General features: G+C 37.4%; 1 protein-coding gene across 8 annotated transcripts in view; it reads right to left on the bottom strand.

Moving 5' to 3' along the window:
- The window catches only part of numb (NUMB endocytic adaptor protein), a 113,952-nt gene that overhangs the window by 66,203 nt on the left and 24,276 nt on the right, over positions 1 to 23,473 (bottom strand). The window contains exon 1 of one of the 8 annotated variants that reach the window (XM_066694855.1): positions 7,221 to 7,487. The exons of the other annotated variants lie outside the window; for them this stretch is intronic. The gene's annotated coding sequence lies outside the window, so the exon portion shown is untranslated. Of the gene's footprint in view, positions 1 to 7,220; positions 7,488 to 23,473 lie in introns of those variants that run through there. 8 annotated transcript variants of the gene reach the window in all.

The following is a 23,473-nucleotide window of genomic DNA, read 5'->3' as shown; positions in this document are numbered from 1 at the left end:
CGGGCTAAACTCGATCTGCAGGCACCCCCACCCCAGCTAATTTAGACTGATATCATTTGTATAAAAATAATAATAACGTTTGTTTGCATTTTAATAAATTGGAAAGCAATGCAAACACATGCAGAAAGTATCATTTTCTTTTTATTAAGATGGTGAAATTGTTAAACAGTTGTATTATTATTATTATTACTACTACTACTACTACTATTATAACTATTTTGTATTAACAACATGCTGTACGAAACGCGACACTTAGAGGAGAAATGTCTGTCTAGCAGATGTTAATGCGCCACTATAAACCCGGCTGTGCTAAATCTACCTGAATCTATACCATTTACAGCGCATGTGTTGCGTGATTACTATTACTTGTGTTATTGTTGTTATGTATATATGTGCTTCGATAAGTCGAAACGCGTAAGCACTATGATGTTCAATTTTTGAGACATTGGTGAACATGGACTGTTTTTAGACGGGAGCTGCTGTACCATCCTAATATAATACGGATAATTCTTCTATATAAAATCCCTGGGATAAGGCACCCCGCATTTAAGATTTATTAAAACTATTGTAACGCCAGCTATTTTTAAACTTATATGTATATGTGTGTGTGTGTGTATATATATCCCATAACAACATAACACACGTAATAGTAAATCACAAAACACTTGCCCTGTAATGTGTTGCATTCTGCTTATATTTACCATGACAGCCTGCATGTAGTATTTGTTAGTTTTGCTCATTGAAGGATTAACGAAATACTTGTAGTTTGAATGTCTTTGGTCTTATTTTGTGGATTGATTGGATAAAAACAAGAAATAGAGATATATATCGTGTATCGCCCAAACTTCTAAAAATAGAGATATTATTTTTAAGTCATATCGCCCAGCCCTAGTAGGAGTATTCTGTGTCACAAAAACTAATCTTCAAAGTTAAAAGAAATAAAAAGTACACATACAGACAGGTGACAAATTAAAGGAAAAACCTGAATAAATGAGTGGCGGAACATACCGAATGGAGATACCCCTTAGAGGGAAGGGCCACTGCAAATCATTACAAAGTGATTCTGAGTGATCACCTTTATCCTATGGTGAAACCATTCCATCTTGAAGGGAGTGGTCTCTTCCAGGATGACAATTCCCCATCCACAGGGAACCAGATCCCTAGCCAACTTTTTTTTTTTTTTTTTTAAACAGCTGCTTTAAGTAGCTTTTGTCTTCCTGCCCCCAATTCACACCTAACTGGCCCCACCTGCAACAGAATTCCAGCTAGTCCTTGACTAAATCTCCTTTCTACAACCTATTTACTTTCACCAACTCAGCAGCTGAACTGAATTGACTTCAATTTAGGCAAACTACAGACAATGCTAACTTCAATTTAGGCAATGCTAAGACTGGTCTGAAACTAGTCAAACAACAAGATGGCTGCCTCTCACCTGTAGTCTCCTGTCTCTCTCTGTGGCAACTTGTAAATACTTCTGTTTATGCTGGTTTTACCATTAATTTGTCACCCGTCTGTACATATTACATGCATCAAAAAATGAATATACATTACTGCTTTGATTGATTGATCCTCTAATAAACAAAACAAAATGTCTCTTGAACAATATTTAAAAGCAGAACATCTAGGCTATACACTAAAGTATTCACTTTCACCGAAGCCTGTTGATTTAGTAACAATTGATAAGGACACTATAATAACAGTACTATACACTCATCTAAAGGATTATTAGGAACACCTGTTCAATTTCTCATTAATGCAATTATCTAACCAACCAATCACATGGCAGTTGCTTCAATGCATTTAGGGGTGTGGTCCTGGTCAAGACAATCTCCTGGACTCCAAACTGAATGTCTGAATGGGAAAGAAAGGTGATTTAAGCAATTTTGAGCGTGGCATGGTTGTTGGTGCCAGACGGGCCGGTCTGAGTATTTCACAATCTGCTCAGTTACTGGGATTTTCATGCACAACCATTTCTAGGGTTTACAAAGAATGGTGTGAAAAGGGAAAAACATCCAGTATGCGGCAGTCCTGTGGGCGAAAATGCCTTGTTGATGCTAGAGGTCAGAGTAGAATGGGCCGACTGATTCAAGCTCATAGAAGAGCAACTTTGACTGAAATAACCACTCGTTACAACCGAGGTATGCAGCAAAGCATTTGTGAAGCCACAACACGTACAACCTTGAGGCGGATGGGCTACAACAGCAGAAGACCCCACCGGGTACCACTCATCTCCACTACAGATAGGAAAAAGAGGCTACAATTTGCACAAGCTCACCAAAATTGGACAGTTGAAGACTGGAAAAATGTTGCCTGGTCTGATGAGTCTCGATTTCTGTTGAGACATTCAGATGGTAGAGTCAGAATTTGGCGTAAACAGAATGAGAACATGGATCCATCATGCCTTGTTACCACTGTGCAGGCTGGTGCTGGTGGTGGTGGTGTAATGGTGTGGGGGATGTTTTCTTGGCACACTTTAGGCCCCTTAGTGTCAATTGGGCATCGTTTAAATGCCACGGCCTACCTGAGCATTGTTTCTGACCATGTCCATCCCTTTATGACCACCATGTACCCATCCTCTGATGGCTACTTCCAGCAGGATAATGCACCATGTCACAAAGGTCGAATCATTTCAAATTGGTTTCTTGAACATGACAATGAGTTCACTGTACTAAACTGGCCCCCACAGTCACCAGATCTCAACCCAATAGAGCATCTTTGGGATGTGGTGGAACGGGAGCTTCGTGCCCTGGATGTGCATCCCACAAATCTCCATCAACTGCAAGATGCTATCCTATCAATATGGGCCAACATTTCTAAAGAATGCTTTCAGCACCTTGTTGAATCAATGCCGCGTAGAATTAAGGCAGTTCTGAAGGCGAAAGGGGGTCAAACACAGTATTAGTATGGTGTTCCTAATAATCCTTTAGGTGAGTGTATATTAAAATAAATTTCACGAATCCAAATTGATGTTGTTTTCATCTCTTAGGGATACATACATTTAAGGCATTTTTAAATCATGCTGATAGCTCTTGAAAGCTGAGGCGGTGAACTGGCAGCCAAGAAACACTGATGTAAAAAATTACGGGCTCTTTCAAACCACTCTTTCATACATTTACACCGATCAGCCATAACATTATGATCACCTGCCTAATATTGTGTATGTCCCCCTTTTTGCCGCCAAAACAGCCCTGACCCATCGAGGCATGGACTCCTCTAGACCTCTGAAGGTGTGCTGTGGTATCTGGGACCAAGATGTTAGCAGCAGCTCCTTTAAGTCCTGTAAGTTGCGAGGTGGGGCCTCCATGGATCGGACTCCAATAGTGAGGAGTGTTCAGCCGCTGCAACATGACACAGCATTCCTTCAACTATGCAGAATGAGACGATTTACAAATAGGCACAGATAGAATATGCTAATATGAACAGGTTTATGATTATTATGATTGTAGTTTGGATTGGAGTTGTGGCAAGAAAACAAATGGCAGGTGCATTCTGTTTGCTCTAAGACCAGTGCTCGGCGGTCCAGACCGCCCAGTCGAACCACTACTGGCACCGCGGACACACACTCGGACAACGGGCACTTTTGCGTGACCAATTAACCTGAACCGCATGTCTTTAAAATAGGAGGAAACCAGAATACACTTAGAAAAGACAAGCGAGATACGGAGAGAATAAGCAAACTTCACAGAAGTTTAATGCATTACGCACATTTCAGTCCAATGGGTAGCCTATACATCAACCAAGAAGTTGTGTTGTAATAAAGCTCGCCACTGTTTCAGGATCACTTAAATTATTGAAAGGCATAAAACAATGTGTCTGCATTAGCCTTGTTGAAAATAAACCCGAATGTGTTAACAGCACTGTCTCATGAAAATGACATCACTTCCATTTTCTCTGACAGCGAGAGATAACGGTATCTCATGATCTCGAGGTAATTTATGTCGTCATCACGAGATAACCAGAGGGGCTTTTTTTTTCCATATACTCAATGAGCCACCGTAGATTTGTCAGGACTGTGAACAAAATAAACACAGTGAGGAAGGTCTGCACGACGTGAACGCACCCCATGTAAACAAGCCAACAGTGTGAGGCAAAACAACAGACTACAATTGCTGTAGGTAACTGTAGTATTTATCCCATCTAAATCATAAGATGTATGTATGTAATTTGATGAAAAGTGCGTGAACACATGATCCCAAATTGTTCACCCTTGTTATTATGGCATTTCATGTATTACATTAATTATAAGTTTAATAATCATCACCACATAATTCAATTTTCCTTATTATTCAGTTGTGACATCAACTGCATAGAAAACATGTAGTAAGTTAGCAAATATCTTTCAATTAAATTAAAAAAAAACCTGCTAGAAATCATGTCACTTTAAATAAAACTAACAGCACATTAAAAAAAAACATAGCAGTGATTACAGGAAAATACCTAGCTGTATTACTCAACATGGCATTACACAATCCACTCCTTTCTAAACGAACAATGATATTCAGTACGGAATTTAAAAGTTACACTACACTCATTGCATTTAATATGCATTTTACAGCCGAGGATCAACACTAAAACTAAGATGGTTTTCCTTATGAATTAAAGTTATTTAACAGCACAATATTATTATGATTATTCATAATAATCATTATCATCACCATAAAATTAAGTATAAACAGTAGCCATAATATCTGCATGAATTTAAAAACGCAACACCAGCACTTTAAGCTCAGATTAAACATTTGCTTAAAAACAAAAAAGGGATGAAAATAGAGACAAAAACAATGTATATAGTAACCATTCAGTTTATACTCATTCATTGCATGGAACACATAACAATATAAATATACAAACGAAATATCGCAGAATTCATTTAACAACAACGGCAAAAAAGTGCAATGTCATGGCAATACATTTAGCAAATACCATTTTGGAATTATAATTCAACCTTTAATTCTTAGTTGCATTAGTTATCAGACGAGCCGCCTCTGTTGTGTCAATTCCCGTTAACATAAGCAACTTTGTTATATGTATCCCATTGTTGTTTTTTTTTTTTAAATCTTAAACATGATTAAAAATAAATAAATGAAGATTCAAAAGGGTCATGCAAACCTAAATGACATTTGAATATCTCAGCTGATGGGTTTAGTCATGATAAAACCTCAAGGAGTTTTCAATGTAATAATTTAAACAGTGACTGTAAGTGTATCCTAAATTGTGTTTAACCAATCAAGAGCCACTTATGCTAGGTGCACTACATTACAAATTATCAATATTCAAAAGATGAAAGGATCACTACTTCATGTGGATATGCTTGACAACAGTTTAAGCAATGATACCAATCTGATTATTTATATCAACAGATATAAATCTATAGTAAACTTATGGAATATACTGTTAAGGATAAAGTGGTCTGCATAAAATCCATATTCTCAAAAATTTCCTGGATAGAAAACTATGCATATTTCAAGATTTGTGAATCCGGTATCCCTAAATGGTTGAGAATCTAAGGACCTGCAAAACTTAAACTCATGACTTACAACTTTGATGGGCTGAGACAGCTGAGATGTTCTTGTAAGATTACTTCAACTCTTATTTCTGAGAGATAAACACCATTTTTAGAAAAACACCATTATCAACACAAAGAGGTGGGAAGCTTTACTATCTGAGGAGCTGTGCAATAACTGAAATGCAGTCAGTGGATTATTTTAAGTCTAACTTGCCTATATAAACATTTGCTTCATAAAAATAGGTGAAAAAGGGAGAATGTGGAGCTACTTTTAACAATGCAAGATCATTGATATATCCTAAAAGTTGTCATTTGAATGAAGTCTGTCATGACTGATGTTGCTTTAGTTCTGTCCTCATTAGCTTCATTTAGGCCTATAGGATATATTTTATGCATTGAAGAATTTATTTCATAAAACAGACTGTGGGCAGTCTGAATCCTGTTCCTGCGCTATTTCTGGAGAAGACAGGGGGGCTGTGTGCCAACTCTAGTCAGCTGTGACTGTGCATGCCCTGCCCTGATGTGGCAGCTGGCAATGTGTTCGGCACTGGTTCAGCGGACACCAAAGCTGGGCGTCCCCAATGCAATGAGCATGTTAGCATTTACATACTGGTGCCCCAGTGCAATTTCAAATTGTCATTATACTAGGAGAAAACCACGCTTGATCAAATAGAGGAATGTGGAATGCACGTCACCAGCCTAGTGAGAAACTAAATTTACATTCATATTACCTTGATGTGGTTAGACTACCGCAGTAATACAGTAATTCCAATGCCTAACATAGTGGAATTATCCAGCTCTCCCATAACCAGCTCGTGCTCAGTCTACAGTATGCCTCAACACCCTTCTACCAAACTCTGGTCACATGGAGTCTTTTTGTCTCTCTCAAGCAAAGCTTAAGCTCAAATCAACTTTATCCACAGCTGGACATTGAGGGAGAGAGACAGCTTGATTTATCATAAAAAGAGAATTATGTGGCACTCCTGCAGCATTACCAATGATCATGGTGACTCTGGGCTAAGCCTCTGAGGTGCGACTTTGCAACCTAGCTGTGTTTTGTAAATATAAAAGCCACCATGTTCCTGTTAATGCAGTAAAACCTGTCCTTTACATTAGTCCAGAAATTACACTGGATATTAGATAGCCAATGGGCAATGTAGTGCATTAGGGATGTTCCTGCTACAGTAACAGTTCCTTAATAACTGATGTGGGTCCTACTGATCTATATTTGTCCCGTACCTTGATGGCAGTCCGCTCACTGTGCTTAATAAAATCATAGCATTTCCAATTAGATCCATCCACAATTCCACTCCAAGCTTTGTTTTCCTTTTCCTTTACATTTACTCAAATAAACAACTGCAAATAAAAGTAAACATCTGCAAATAAAGGATTTGATAAAGTAAACATTCCTTGTCATTTACCATTTGCCAGGATAACATGAGGAAAGAGATACACTTAACAAGTAGAAAGTGAATTACTAGGAAATGTATGACATTTAAAGAGTTCAAATCTTCCTACAAGTAAGGGACTGTGGCATTCTGAATGGCAAAGATAAGCAAAGCGCCATCAGCAAATAAAACAAAAGCCTAGGTTCAATCTGAGCATGTCAGCAACTCACACCTAAGAGCTTTATTTTATTATTATTTTTTTTTTTTTTTTTAAGACCCCCCCCCCACCTTGCATCAAAAGGAACTCCCTGCTGAAAACAGCCTACCTCCACATGTGCCGGATTAATGGATGTTGGGAGAGCTTTGAGTACAATTCAGCAGGCAGCCAGCAGCTTCACACAAATCTCAGACCAGGCAGGCAGACAGACAGGAGGGAAGGCTTGTCCATGCACGCCCAGTGTATTCACGCTCCACACAGGGCCTCCCCCAAGAACAACAGCCAACAGAAAAGGTGTTACTGAAACAGGGAAGTTAAAGTCGTCTTACTTGCTGTGGCCTATGGTGTACAGCCCAAGTCTGTATAATCACAGACCTCCAGCAATGTGACGTCTGTGATTATATTTTGCGTTTTTTCCACAGGAAACTGAACTGCAACCTGCTCCCTCCTTCTTGCTCAATAGCTTTTCAGGTTCTCCTTTTGTTTGTAAAGCAGTCCGTAGTTCAGATATACTAGGTCAATCATAATGGCTTGTGCTTTCTCTAGACAGACAGTGATCAAAGTCACAAGCCCATTCATTTATTTTTCCAACACAGGTTCAGGTTAAGGGGGGAAATCTCACAGAACGACACACATCAAAAGAGTATCACTGCTTTGCAATACCGAATATATCATTCAGCACAGCACACTAGCACACTGAACTTAAAACAACAGCTCCTATCCAAGAAATGACAGCAAGTTTAAAAGGCAAACATGCTGCAGTGTACTTCACACTTCACGTTAAAATGAACTTTGCAACAAGGGAACTACATTTTCTCAGCATTTGCAGTCTTTGTAGTATAATACTTCTCGGCAAACATATTCAGATTCCTTTTATTTTAAATATTCATCTGAGAATTCCCTTATCTTATGTTATAGCATTGTTGTGTTCTTACATCTTCCTTAAAAGAACTTTACATAATGCAAGTGATTATATATGTAAATTTGTATGCTTTTCTTATGTATTCTTAATTGTGGTTTTGAACATGTCGTCTTGGATACAGGCATCAGATGAGCAATTATAAAATAAGTAAATGAATAAATATTAGTGCAGAGTTTGATCATGTATTCATGCTAATTTTAGAATATATTAAGATGTACCAAATTACAAAATTAAAAAGCAGTTTGAATGTACCATAAATGCATCATAGTAAATAAAATGAATCCGTTCAAGTGAAAAATACAAGCAGTTTGAAAGCTTCTGCTATGCTACTGTACATTGGACTTCCCTGGCCTTGGTACCCCATTACAGCTGGTTCAACAGAAAGGTGCACAGAGATCCCAGGTCTAGATCTAAAAATCAAGGAAAATTTAGAAATAAGAGGAGAAAGAAAATATTAAAAAAAAAAAAAAAAAACACACACATGAAAGGGTCCTTACCACCATAATACTACAACCATATTTTAGCACTTGCAAGCAGACGAGTCCATTTTAAATACAGGGCTTTCAGATGTATTTAATGATCACATTGTAATAAGACTTGTTTGCAATTTGAATTTTAAAGAGCATTGTCTGCAGTGACAGCAGGGCCTTATCAGGAGACCGTAGGAAGTCCAGATTCTGCAGAAACCAAATTGCATCAGTTGTGGAAGGAACTGTGGCAACCAAATATTTTGAAATCACGTTTTCAAAATATTTCCTGCTGAACTATTTTTTCAACCAGCTATGCCAGGGTGTAATTTTTTTCCACCCCTGTGAACTTCATTAATGATTGTGAATCAAACGTGAAAATGTAAATACTCCATCTGTTGCAAACAACCAGTCATAATGTTATGATTGAAATTAGAACATGAATAACACTCCCTTATAAAAAGTGCACATCATCTGAAGAAATCTGTAGAGAGTAGAGAACACTATACAGGTAAAAACAAAACTTATTGCGCATATCCACTGTGCATTATACCATACCATTATAACTCCGTATTTCTATGATCTCAGTTTAGTGTGCTATTCATTTGGTCGCTTTTATCCATCTTGAAAACAGCAGTATGGCAGTAGTACAATTACATAAGGATCACTGTTGTGTTACAAGCTGAGAAAACGCTAGATGTTTTTGTGGCAAATGCATTATTATTAATTTCACCAATTAACTAACCAAAGTGACTTACTTGGGTATCAATTTAAAGAGCCATCTTTCTACTTTTGAATTCTGCAAAATATCTTTCAAAAGGTTATAACAGGCCAGTGTCATTCCTGGAATTTGAACCCACAACAAGATGGTTATAAACCCGATCCCTGCTGCTGTTCTGGCAAAGCTTGGCCAATTGCTCATCAGCAGGTGTGGAATGCTGGTGACAGCTGCCTATGATAGTCCACATTTGAGTTGGCAATATATGTATTGGGAGATCTGAGAGAAAAAAGACTGAAGACTAAAAAGGCTAGTTCAATCAACATACATTCAGGGTTTAGTCTTCCTATACCAATTATCTCCATAATGTCAAGTAGGTTAGTGTAGTAAAAACTTAGTAGTCTATTTCTGCAGTTTCTAACCTTGAAAACAAAGATACAAATTCTTGTTCTACCTAGTGTTATTTCAACAGTTCTAAATATACATACTACACATACTAACTAATATATGAACTACAAACTCTGTTTTTTCATGTTAAAAAAAAAAAAAAAAAAACATTACTGCTCCTGTTGTGCTCGATTGTTAAAAAACATTTTTTTTCTTTTCTTTTATTCTTAATAGACTTGGCTACTTGCAGATGCTTTCCCACCATTAGTATTACAGGATTCATTTCAGACAATAAAAAGTGACAAAGTAATTGTTCAGTCATCTTTTATTTTGATCATCTGTATGGGACAGTTTACGATAGCTAAGATAGCTATTAAATCAAATAACTTTTAAACTCTCACTCTCTCACACACACCCCAGTCTTACAATGCAGACGTGTATATCTACAATTTCTGTTTTGCATGCTTGAGAAGTATTTTTATGAACCATGTTACAATGCAAAGATAAGATAAGAACTGTATTAAATCAGGCAGATAAAGATGGATTTTAATACACCACCTAAAAATTATGCAATTTTCTTATTTACTATGTATTCCACATAAATAACATGTAGGCCTACTTTCTAAAAATACACAAAAAAGGTTACCAGTCCCTTTAAACTTATTTAAGACTTACATCTGTCCATTTTATTTTTTAACAAGGACAGATCAGCAAAATGTAGCCTAAATATCTGGGGTTTCAAGATGATGTCCACAGCCTGTGTAACGTAATGCAGGAAAGGAGACATTTCAGAATCAAATATCTAAATAAAGAACCAATTAGGTTTTCATTAAAAAGAGATTCTCTACACAACTTGTAATCACAGTCAAAACAAGACCAAACCTACACTCCACTATAAGTCATTACTGCAACAGTTAAGACAATCCCACACACTAGTAGTCCGTTTCCCTCCAATTTAACCAGAGCAGACAGCAGATCATTCCCTGGCAGCCTTACTGATCAAAGAAAACACAGGAAAGGCTACACTGTACCATAGAACCAATTCAGTCAATTTCAATTTCTTGTCTCTTTACAGTGGAAATTAACTCGCATCATCGCCCACAGCTACCACTGAGTGTCAAAGTTGTGGAGGAGGAGAGAGGGTAGGTTCCACAAAAAATTAAACCTACAGTGCAGACTTCTCAAAAAAGCCTGAACAGACAGCTTTATGACTCATTCTGATGTCACTGCTCCCACTTCCTCAAGGTACCGCCCTCACCCCCCACATCTCCACACCTTTCTGGGAAAAGCTCACCCGACACACCTTGTCCAAGAAACTGACGGTGTGCATTAGGAACTGCATGGGATAACATGATTTTCCAACTAAAACAAAAGCCGAAAAAGCCATATAGGCAACATTAACTTCTATTGCAAAGGATCAGGAATTTCTCCTTCTGTTACTGTAAGTCAGGGTCTCCTGAAGCCACAGGAAACAAAATTAGTACAGGATTTGAAATGTTGCAAAACTAGTTGAGTTATTGTACACATTCTACTTTAAGATGCATTTAAATGTGCTCTTCTTAGATTACATACTTCCCAGCTCAGATATCCTTACAGATATCCCTTAAGCCAATAGGGTGTCTCCTGTATTTACTGCCTGACAGCTTGTAAATCTACTTTGCTGGTTCAAGTCTAGCTAGCTGCTGGCATTGGTGTAAGAGCCTCCTTCACTAAACCTACTAAATAAACCCCTCATATGAAGCAAAGCAGTCTACAGCAGGGCTTTCCAACCTTTTCCATCCCAAGGCCCACTTGATCAACATCATAAACCTCTGAGGCCCATTACCCACACAATCCATTCAAAAACAAAACTTTTTAAAAATGTAAATAAATTAGATACATTTGCATAAGTTGTCTATGATGTCACACTAGCTAGTAAGTGTATAGAATTGAATGCAAATATTTTTCTTTAGAGCTAATTAGGGCTGGGCGATATGACTTAAAAATAATATCTCGATATTTTTAGACGTTTGGGTGATACACGATATATATATATATATATAGTTTTTATCCAATCAAGCCACAAAATAAGACCAAAGACATTAAAACTACAAGTATTTTGTTAATCCTCCAATAAGCAAAACTAACAAATACTACATGCAGGCTGTCATGGTAAATATATGCAGAATGCAACACATTACAGTGCAAGTGTTGTGTGATTACTATTAAGTGTGTTATGTTGTTAATTATATATATATATATATATATATATATATATACACACACACATACACACACACACACATACACACCTTCCGGTCAAGGAAGGAAGGTCAGCAGCTCCCGTCTAAAAACAGTCCATATTCACCGATGTCTCAAAAATTATTTATTAGAGGAAAAAGTGAACATCATAATGCTTACGCGTTTCGACTTATCTTCCTCAGAGCACATATACATATACACATTATGATTTATTGTCACATAACAACAATAACACAAGTAATAGTAATCACGCAACACATGCGCTGTAAAATGGTATAGATTCAGGAAGATTGACCACATCCGGGTTTATAGTGGCGCATTAACATCTGCTAGACAGAGATATTTGTTTCTGACTGTGGCGTCTCGATTCTACTTACAAGTACAGCACGTTGTTAATACAAAATAGTTATTAGTAGTAGTAGTAGTAATAATAATAATAATAATAATAATAATAATAATAATATTATTAATAATAATACAACTGTTGAACCACTTCACCATCTTAATAAAAAGAAAATTATACTTTCTGCATGCGTTTGCATTGCTTTACAATTCATTAAAATGCAAACAAACGTTTATATTTTATACAAATGATATCAGTCTAAATTAGCGGGGGTGGGGGTACTTGCAGATCGAGTTCAGACCGGCGACGAGAGCGGGGCGGACCGTGTGCGCTTGCGCATTAAAGAATCTCTTGGTTGTGTTGGTTATTGTGTGTCAGTTCTCTCTCCTCATGTCTGTCTGTGTTTCTGATGCACATTTCTTGCCGCATCCGACACGTGTGGAAGAACCGGGAAGAACGCAAAGCGTCCTAATGACGAAAAATACTGCCGTAAAGATTGCAATTTGCGACACCACGATATAAACGATATAGCATAATATGAAACGATAGACGTTTTTCGTCATACGATATATATCGTCATATAGCACAGCCCTAGAGCTAAATCAATATAAACCAAATAAAACATCCCCTTAAAATAAGTTATGTTGAACAGTAATTGTTTTAATTTCAAGCACATGGTTTATATAAAGGTAGGCTATCGATTTTACTTGCATGAAACAGGTTAACCTTTCAGTAAAAGCTCTTTAATAAACTGTATGCGTGGTGACGTTTGCACGTTAACTTTGTATTTTATTCAATAGAGAAAATAGTGTCGGAAATAGTGAATGGTGTGAAACCACTGATTGGTGTTCAGTGACATTAAAAAAAGACAACTGAAAGTACTAAATACTAAAGTAACTGGAACACGGTAACCTTGATAGTTGTGTTAACTATAAGAAAAAAAGACTCCCTTCTACTACAGTTTGTCTCAACATTATATATTTTCGGTATATACTATTATTAAAAATAGGTAAATTGCAACGAACTCAGTAGGAGCTGCGTACTAAACACGGGATCATCTCCAGTAAACTGCTTTTGACCCATGAAGCCCAATAAATAATGCATACTAATTTAAACTTACATCGCAGAGATTGGTTGTTCCTCCATGATATACCACTTTTACATTTCAACTTTTGGGGGGTCTTCTGTGCATTTAGCAAAAAATGCCAAACAGTAGAGGTTTTGAAACATGTTTGTTTTTAAAGGTTGCATTATATTGCATAACCACTTCATGGTCTCTTTTCTTTTGCTATGCATCTGCTTCTGCAAATCTTACTTTAGCACCCCAATGCTCTGCTCAAACTTTGCATTAGCCAATGCAAGCTGATGTTTCTGCTCCCATAGCTGAAGTGCCTCTCTCTGCATTTCTTGATTTTTGTCATCTCTACGTCTAACCCCGTTCACACTTTGACTCATATGTGAACAGGGTCATAGATTCAGGCCGGCCCTGGGCCGGGTCAAAACTAGTCCCGCTTTTCGACCAGGTCTAATGTCTGCCTAAATGTGACTGTGACGCGCCGGCCCTGGGCCGGGTGGAAAGCGTCACCGTGTGACGCAACTCAAGCCCCGCCCCCAGAGACGCGGAATAAACACGGGCACCGACACAGCTGCAGCGCTGCAGGACACAGTATTGTCTCTGTATTGTTTGAATGTCATATCGATCTATAGCCTTAAATGTACTGTTACATTTCGCTAGCTCACATCTTAATATATATTATAAAAGTCTAGGCTAAGTAATGAGTTATAATGTAAACAGTTCAAACTAATCGGTCGATTAAAATAAAAGTGTGTAGCTGGTAAACTTGCTATTTGTTCTTGTACTAAGTATGATTGAAGTCTGAAATGTAACGGTATGCATTTTACACGTGGAAATTGCATTGTGAAATTGTGAACGGGACCATAACTTTATTAATTATCCGAATTTTGCATTAAAACGATATACATTTAACCGAAGCAGGTTTCCATTCAAATCAGTGCACTTTAATACGAGATCGGCTGTTTACTATCCAATCCGAAATGCAGTTTATATTGAGCTGAGCAGTACAATCACAAATGCCAGCGTTAAGAGGTAAAAACTGGGACGATGCAGAAATGAAAGCGCTGTTTACAATGTGGATGGAAGATAAAAAGTCAAAAAACAAACCGCAGGAAGTGTCCAGCGCTGCTGTCGGAGGATAAAACTATAGACGCGTCACAGAGTCTGCATTAGTATGCAATCGTATGCATCGAAAGCACACGATTTTTTGTGATTGAATGTGGATGTCCTAATAAAGGTGCCTCGCTTTCGGGTGAATTGTATAACAGCACTTTTAAACTTGCAGAACCTGAAGATAGATATTTGAAAAGGGAAATATATGAATTAGATTCCCCATTGAACCAGCACATTTTTAATTATTTTAGAACGCTTCGGCTGCAAAGAGTTAAGATTACTTTCAAATAAAATAGAGAACCGAACAATAGCCAATCGATATTAATAAGTTGTGATTATAAACACATCGCATACACCTGTAAGCAGACCTAATGTCCTGCGTCACTGGTTTGTTTGAGCAGATTTGTTTATCCCCGGCATGCATTTCGTTTATGCCGCCTTTTCGCCCGCATATGTGACGCACTTTAGGCTCCTAAAACCGCAAGTGTGAACGGGCTAATTTGTCTGAAACTGTTCTAAAAAAAAATCAGTTTAACTATCTTCACCTCAGCCTCATACAACCGAACCCCCCTCTTTCCTCTCTGTCTCCATTTGGTCTATTTCATCTACCAGAGCTTTACATTCTGAGGTCAAGGCTCTCCGGGCTTCCCAAAATTAAAGAAAATGTGAAAAACGCATCTCAGAAAATGTTGCATAAAACTGAAACTATACGTGATATTTATAAAACTATTTGAAATCCTACGTTCAACATACGTCTTAAATAAGTTACACTTTTGAGGGCATTTTTAAATGCATTATTTGAAACAAATGCAGCTGTGCTGTGCTGCCTGCACTATAACCTGCTCTGCTGGATCGGCAGTATTGAGCACTGAGCAGGACTTGCGAACCTGGCACATGTAAAATGCAAATATAAATCTAGACCAGCACTTAATATTATATTATTTGCTCGAATGTATAGAACATTCACTGTTTATGTAAATGTGAATTTACTTTATTTTAGATCATGTAAACTGTTTAAAGGTCTAGATTTAATTTATTGTATTATTTATGCATTTTATTTTGCTGTACATTTGTTGTATGTTTACCTGTCTGTAAAGCACTCTGTGGCTACCCTGTGAAGGGTGCTACACAAATAAAAATTGAGTGGTGTGAGAAATTGGTTGTATACCTTGGTCTCTGTTATAATGTACAGAACATGCATATTTTTCCCTTAGTCTCCATAATTCTAACTTATTTATTTTTACAATGTTTGATTTGTGGTTATTCATGATGAACATTAATGTTAAGTTTATTATGTAAAATGTAAAAAATCCTGCCTTCAGTGCATATTTGACAATTTCTCTGACAGGGAGAGATTTGAGGAATCCGTGCTAGAATTTTTTAGTAAATGCCAGCAGATATAAATCGGTAATCTGTAAATTTAGCTTCCTAAATTATCAGTATCGGACCCAAAAAACAGTATCGTTCGGCCTCTAATTGAAAGTCGTTTTCCTGCACGTTATCTTGTATTATGTGTATTTTGTTACTCAAAGCTATGTTCTGAGCATATATAAAACACATTCAAGTGATTTCCTGTCAAATTATACCATCCATATGTATGATATGCAAAAGTTATAGGATTTTTAAATGGGGACAGTCCTTTTTGTAGCAAATTCCCATCAGTTTAAGAGGTTAATACAGGTTTCCAAGGGCATGTATTAGTGGTTTATTTAGGTGTCCTCCATTTGTGGTCAATTTTGCTATTTTTAGGGTAAGAAATGGGTTTCCAGGAACAGAACCTCCATTTATAACATTGCACTTATGGGAAATAAGGGTTTGACTTATAACGCTCTCCAGGAACTATATAGGTCCTAAGTGTGGCGGTCATCTGTGATCTGTATACCAACATGCTTCAAATGTAGCCCAGGAGGACAGTGTTAATGTATTTATTTTTAAAGGGGGGTGCTCCATAGAAGTTCAACCAATTAAGGCCACTCAGAGAACAAGCTGATTGCTGGTTGGAATCTGGGCTAATTAGCTATCTGGAAGCTCAAGGGATAGTGCAAAACTGGTAATGAGCTTCTAGTACAGCCAGTGAACCTCTAAGGTTTAATAGTATTGTGTCAAAACATCTAGGCCTAATACATTAGTTTTGATGCTTCTGCACTGTGAGTGTACAGTATGAATAACAGTAAGTGGACTCAAAGTGCATATTCTGGAGGAGGCGTGTATGTGGTCTCTCTGCTGTTGGAGCAATGAGGCAAGCAGAACAATCAATACCTGTAAATAGCGGTAAAAAAAAGTAATAACAGTTCCTAATTTAAAATAAAATCTGAAGTCCTTTAAGGATTAATTCAACCTGACCAACAGGTTCAATTGTGGAGGTATGAATCATCAGCCTAAAAAGCCAAGAGTGAAATTAAAGCATTAGGCTATACACAGATACATAGGGTAGGTAAAAAAACTTTCAAAAACAGCAGAAAACTGAGAACTGAAAAATCTGTCCACACAGTATAACCAGTCTTACATCTAACAACTGATTTTGAATATGATTAAAGTAAAGAATCTTTGATTCCAAAGTGTTACTGCCTCAGATTACTACTGGATCATCACTAAAATTATTTTAATGTATGTGAATGGGGGGCTGTTCTGATCGAACAGAAGAGAATAGAAAAAAAAAGGAGTTGTTAAGGTATCCGCTCCTTAATCTACTCTGAGGTCTTTGTGCTGATGCAGTGTATGAAAAGAATATTCACTCAAGTTGAGCCCCTGGAGGCCTTTTGCTTCCTTGACCCAAAGAGATTTGTAGCTCTGCTACATTAGCACTTATACGCACCCTACAATTTCATACCATTGTCCCCTTCTTTTATCTAGGTTAACAGTCAAATAGTCTTCAGTTTTACTTGGTTAAAATGGGACTACGCCAGGCAGCTCTGGCAGTAAAAAGGCTATAGTGACAGCTTCTTGCACATGGCACTGTCACAAACACTACCATTACAGCTCATCTCAAACGGTTCTGTTTTTCTTTATTGCACACTAAGGCCCGACTAGCACGGACCCTTGTTGTGATTCCCAAACAGAAATTATTCAAAAAGAGTTTTGCTCTACAAGGACAACACTCAAGCTAACAAATACTAAAAGAAAAAATAGAACAGTCTTATTATAAACTGATTTTTCACCTTGAAGTTTTAAAACTAGACCGGGAAAATAGACAGGGACAGTTTTAAAACAGACAGGGAAAAGATGTAATGCCATAATAAGCTTTTAGTGATACAGACCTAGCACAATTATACAGTTCTTTTCAGGCTTAAATTTAAGGCAAATTAGATTTTTTTCTTTTCTTTCATACAATCCTCTAACATAACAGCAATTAGGGCTGGGCGATATGACTTTAAAATAATATCTCGATATTTTTAGAAATTTGGGCGATACACGATATACATCTCTATTTGTTGTTTTTATTCAATCAAGCTACAAAATAAGACCAAAGAGATTCAAACTACAGGTATTTCTTTAATCCTTAAATATGCAAAACTAACAAATACCACATGCAGGCTGCCATGGTAAATATATGCAGAATGCAACACATTACAGCACAAGTGTTGTGTGATTACTATTACGTGTGTTATGTTGTTATGGGATACACACACACACACACACACACACACACACAGTATGATTTACTGTAACATAACAATAACACAAGTAATAATCACGCAACACATGCGCTGTAAAATGGTACAGATTATGGTAGATTTACCACAGCCGGGTTTATAGTGGCGCATTTCACATCTGCTAGACAGAGACATTTATTCTCTGACTGTCGCGTTTCGATCCTGCTTACCGGTACACCATGTGTTAATACAAAATAGTTACTACTACTACTACTACTACTACTACTACTACTACTACTAACAATAATAATAATAATAATAATAATAATAATACTGTTGTACCACTTCATCTTAATAAAAATAAAATGAAACGTTCTGCATCTGTTTGCATTGCTTTCCAATTCATTAAAATGCAAACAAACTTTATTATTCTTTAATTTTATACAAATGATATAATCTAAATTAGCGGGGGTGGGGGGTGCTTGCAGATCGACTTTAGCCCGGCGACGACAGGGGGTGCAACGTGTGCGCTTGCGCATTAAAGTGTCTTTTTTGGTTATTGTGCGTCAGGTCTCTCTCCTCCATGTCTGTCTGTGTTTCCGATGCACATTTCTTGCCGCAACCGGCTCGTGTGGAAGAACCGGGAAGAACGCAAAGCGTCCAATAGACGAAAAATATTGACGTAAAGAGTGTGATTTGCGACCCAACGAAATAAACAATAGAGCATAACTTGAAAATATAGACGGTTTTCTATCGTCACGCGATATATATCGTTATATCGCACAGCCCTAACAGCAACTGGTCCATATTTTTGCAGTCTACTTTGGATTCTAAAGCCCCATTCACACTGAAATCCTGTTGCACCCCGATTCACACTGGCTTTGAATGCCAGAAAATAGAATGTACCCATTCCCACAGAAAACAGCTTGCCAACAAGAGTGCTGTGGCCGTGGCAATGAGACGCTACAAAAGCATGTGGATTTGGGAGAGGAGACACGAAGCGATACAAGTTCAATCATTTCCCTGTTTTGCCACTTTCGGTCCATTGCGATTACAAAGCGGGGGGCGCTGGTTTGCTTCATACAGGGAAAAGCAAACGATAGGTCAATCTAGGGTGCGTTTTCACACTATGGCCAGGTCATCAGGTTGTATGGTTGTGTGTTTTTGCGGTGTGGTCACTGGACCCAACGGTCACATGTCATTTGAACCAGTGAACCCAGTACGAGACTCAGCTCGGGTTCATGGTCACATAACGAGATGCATTGTGTAGGGTCTTGACATATACTGCAGCAAAGTTAAAAGCAACTAAAATAAATTAGAAAAAAGCATGACATTACATTGTGTGTATATCTACCGTGTGCAGATCTGCAACTAAGTGATTGCTCAAAACAACTTATTTATTTTCCATTTTTTTAAGTTTTGCATTACTGCCTTAAAAATAAAATAAAATAACTTGAAACAAACTACCGTCAGTGTACACTGTAATACAGTCTAACATGTTTGCCTGTACAGAGATTATATTTTACATTTATTGGTATATAACTTCTGACATGTGTGACAATAGTTAGCACAGACCTGTTGCCGGCGATAACCCATTCCGACAGAACTTGCCTGCAACAAAATGCCACCAACAGCCGGCAATTGTTTCAGTGTGAATGGAACAAAAATCAGAAATCAGGAGTTCTGGTACAGAATTTTCTGCATTAATATTTTATGCTTTGCCAGGCCTTGATAACATACTCTTGCTTTGATAATGCAGAGAAAGGGAAGGTATTGTAGAATGATCCAAAACTAAAAGGTACATGACAAAGGCTAATGCAGAACAGAAATGTGGCTAATCTGTGATCAAAACAGAATCACATGTCAATCATGAAAACCACCAAACATTAGGAGCAGGAGATAAAATTAACTTTTTTGGCCACCAGCCACTGTGTCTGGTAGAAGGAAAAAAAACTTACCAGCCACTTGGTATTTTTACCAGCCAAAGGCATCACCAAAAATGCATGAGGGTGCATAAATGTGTCATGAACAAGTTAAAACACGACATTTATTTAGGTAATGAATCAATCACAATAACAAAAGCTAATCGCACACCTGTGTAGACTCTTACACAGGTGCTTATGAGGGAAAAGTATCCGGATGGAAAAAGCATGCTTCCACACACTGTTCCTACTTGCAAGTGTTAAAAGGTCTTTGACCAAAACACTGCATTCTATTGAATTAATAACACTTTCTCGTAGAGACAGTGTGCGGGAGCATCGTTTTCAAATTAATCACATACACAATAACATGGCAGCTAATGGTTATCTGTAGTAACACACTAAAGTAACACATGAGAAGGTGACACATTGTCATTCTTCATACTCCTCTTCCTCTTCACTGCTAGTCCCTTGGGTTTCCATGCATCATTAAAAGTCATTACATTTCAAAGTATTTTCTTAAGGCCCTTAAAAAACATTAAAAATTAATGTTGTCATTAAAAGTCATTGTTTATAAACTACAATGTAAAAGTCTGTTTCTCTCTCTCATCCGCACTCTGACCATTGCTCTCCAGCACATAATCGGACACCTGCTTTAATCAGCTGAGAGTTCCAGGGCTGAGAGTGATCCTTTGGATTGGGTAAAAAAATATATATAATATTTAGGGATGATGACAGACAGTAAGGTCCTTTCCATTGGTCAATACCATGCATATGTGCTGCAGTTGCGCAAATGCCAGCAAAGACGCAATGTAAACAAAGCACATGGTTCTCTTCAGCAGAATCTCGGCTATACAGCAGAAAATGCATGTCTCTATAATAAATCGTTTCCCCATAAATGTATACTTTGTAACTGATGAATACTTATCTGACACAACCGTGTTAAATAAATATCTATGTAAAAATACATTAGAAGACGTATGGAAATGACATAATAACAGCAGACTGGTCAACTCTTATTATTGTTGCCTGACAATCATAACTTTTTATTGTCACAATTTCAAATGAATTATAAAGGTTGTTTATAAAGGAATATTTTGCAATAACATTTGTAACTGACCGACCAATGTTTTAAATGTTGTATACATTTTCATTCAATTGCCAGTTTACAATGTGAGCTGCAACAAAAATGCCTTAACATTAGCATCCTTGTGGCAATGTTTTCCAGTCACAACAGCGAAATCCAAAATGTATAAGACCTATGTTAGCTAATTTATACCAATCTACTTGAGTAAATGATTTACTTTTCCACATTTCCAAACCACACTCAACATACAGACTGCCAGTCTACATTCGGAAATGTACCTGTATGTTTGAGTTACAGCGAATAAAAAATAAATAGCAATAGCTGGCTGTGTATGTAATATTAATTTGTTTGTGGGTCCTCTTTCCTTTTTTGTCATTACTAGTTTTGCAGATGGCTTTTAGGTGGGTTAACATACCAGCTATAGATTTGTGGTAGTTTAATTGCATTGCACATATTATACACTTATTGTGCTTCTCTATAAGGAAGCCATGGGGCACGTTGCAGCGCAGATTTACACAGATATGTGCAGATCCACAGAATTCCAGCGATTGCGATTTATTTACTTAACTTTGCAAAAGTAGCCTAATTCAAATATCAGCAAAAACAAAACAACAGCAGACTAAGTCACAAGACCTGCATGGGCACGCACACACCAAACATCAATTTCATTCATAAAACCCAAGCAAGCTCTCCTCTGCGATGGAATACGGTGAGGGAGAATTCAGATATTCATGAATGAGGAAGGTAATTTTACAATTTGTTGTTAATATACTGTTATTGTTGATTTCCCGGCTGGCAGTGTTAAAATAATTGTTCAATGTTAGTCAAAAAAGGTTATTCATTTGGAGACAAATGTGTGAAGAAAAATAACATCAAAAATCAAACCAAATCGTGACATTATAATTGAAAATCGAAAATTCGTTACACCCCTACCAAACATGATGTAAAACATGCAATATTTCAACAAGCAATCCATAGCTTTTCAGGGTTGTCACAGTAGTTGCTAATGTTTGGCAAGATTTTATCAACATAGGCAGTTTCCGTCACATTTTACATTAGCGAAAGGCAGATTAAATAAAAAATAAAAATAAAAATCTGAAATTAGAAAAAGGTTAGGGTCAATTCCACTTCAGGGTTTCCCACAGTGCTATTCGGGCCCACCTGGCCAAAGAAATGCATGAACGAAAAAAACTATACAAATAAATAGCCTAAACTTTAAAGCACATGAGCAAATGCTGCGCCCCCCTGCTCTTGTTCACCACAGGTAAACTCCATCTGCAAGCACCCCTGCTCGACAATGGACAATTAGCAATTCTAATTCCCTTTTTCAGACCCAATACAAAATTCCAATTCCAATTATTTTTGCCATTGACTCTATTGGAACTGGAAGTGAATTGAAAAACTGAAATCGACCCCAAACCTGATGGTTTAACGGTTTGTTCAGTATGGTTTTTTCCACTTTATTCTGTAAGGGCATGTGATGTAAGCTATTATTTAAAGACATTTTAAAAAGATTCATAACAACATTAAATAGCCTGTGAAAATGGGATGCTGTGTATGACTAGATTTAGATTTTATCTACTTTAAGGCATCAGACACTAGTTTTGGAGAGCTCTCCCCTGGTTGTCCTTGCAACCAAGCTCTTGACCACATAATTTTATGAAATATTGGCTTTGTTGCATACTTCTAAAACCTAACAGATCAGGGCCCTGATTAGACTTCGTAAAGTTCTCTTGATAGAGACATTATCTCTTTGTAGCTTTAATTCAGGGATCCAGAATATTCGTAAGGGCTTTAATCAGGGACCTGATCCTGTGTAGGTTTTAGAAGTAAGAACCAAAGCAATATTTCATAAAATTATGTGGTCAAGGCTGGGGGGAGACACACAAGGGGAAAAAAAAGCACTTTGTGAAGCGAATTAACTCAATTAGACCAGCCCATCACCAGTCAAGGATATGAGCAGTATGCCTTCTCAGTCAATATTTAGATTTTTCTGCTGCAGTGCATTGATCATTAAGCCTACAAACTAAAAGCAATTTAGCCCTCCAAATAATTATGACAGCATAGACTCCACATTCATCACAATAATGAGAATCAGCAGAAGAAAAAAAAAAAAAAAACACCCAAATTACTGCAAGGCTGAGACTTCTTTCCTCAGCTTGTGTCTGTAGGGGAAACAGCTGCCCAGGGTCTCAGTGAACTTTACATCACTGAACAAGTTTATGTAGATCAACTCTTACAAAACACTTTCCAGATACTGTGACTACCCTGAAACTAGATGGACTGTGTATCAAAATACTTATATTTAATAGAAAAGCACCATAAGAATATCTTCTGACCACCTGATCTTCCTCTTCCTGTACTACTGCATAATCCATCATCACTGTGCATTGTGAACAGTCCTGAATACTGCAACAGCACAAAATGTTGCCACTACTGGATTCCAAACAAATTGTAAGTTTTTTTTAAACACAATAAGGCCTGCACACCCCTCACA

Source organism: Amia ocellicauda, chromosome 21 (assembly GCF_036373705.1).
Source record: "Amia ocellicauda isolate fAmiCal2 chromosome 21, fAmiCal2.hap1, whole genome shotgun sequence".
Classification (NCBI taxonomy): domain Eukaryota; kingdom Metazoa; phylum Chordata; class Actinopteri; order Amiiformes; family Amiidae; genus Amia; species Amia ocellicauda.
The sequence above is the reverse complement of the archived record's forward strand: the minus strand, read 5'-3'. Positions and strand labels throughout refer to the sequence as shown.